The sequence below is a fragment of the Bison bison genome, unplaced genomic scaffold, assembly GCF_000754665.1.
Source record: "Bison bison bison isolate TAMUID 2011002044 unplaced genomic scaffold, Bison_UMD1.0 scf7180017853617, whole genome shotgun sequence".
Classification (NCBI taxonomy): domain Eukaryota; kingdom Metazoa; phylum Chordata; class Mammalia; order Artiodactyla; family Bovidae; genus Bison; species Bison bison.
This window is the reverse complement of record NW_011484190.1, coordinates 6,983-7,533: the sequence shown is the minus strand read 5'-3', so window position 1 is coordinate 7,533 and position 551 is coordinate 6,983. Positions and strand designations below refer to the sequence as shown.

General features: G+C 46.8%; 1 pseudogene; it reads right to left on the bottom strand.

Annotated features, from left to right (window-relative positions):
• Nucleotides 1–15: 15 nt before the first annotated feature.
• Nucleotides 16–422, bottom strand: LOC104999405 (annotated as a pseudogene).
• Between the last annotated feature and the right edge of the window lie 129 nt (nucleotides 423–551).

Sequence of the window (551 nt, the reverse complement as noted above, 5' to 3'; positions counted from 1 at the left end):
TTTTTTTTTTTTTTTGCAGTTCAATAACTTTATTGGTTAATCAGCAGTTAGTTCTCATCCACATTGACTGTCTGTAGATCTTTGAAGGTGGTGACAGGCACATAGGTAACCAACGTGTAGAGCTTGTTTGGCGAGTCTTCGTCTTCATTACGTTTTCTGGACAACTGCACACGGATCCGGTATGCATCATTTCTTATTCCTTGGGCCCAGATGGCTTTGTTGAGTCTGGTGTCGATGTGCACATCTGGAGTTCCCATCTCCTTCATGGTAAATTTCCAGATGTCTTTGAGTGCCCTAGGGGCATGCTTCTTAAAACCCACTCCATGGATGCGCTTGTGAATGTTGATAGTGTATTCTCTGATCACCATCTCATTGATGGCAGACCAGCCCTTCTTCTTGTCCCCCTTCTTTGCGGGAGCCATCTAAACAAACCCAGGTGACAAGGACGCTCAGGGTGAGTGTGTCAAACCTAAGTCAAGGCCTCCCTCCTGGCCCGGCCTCACGCAGCCGCTCTTGGGATGGTTTCTGGTCACCTATTACAGGATATTGAT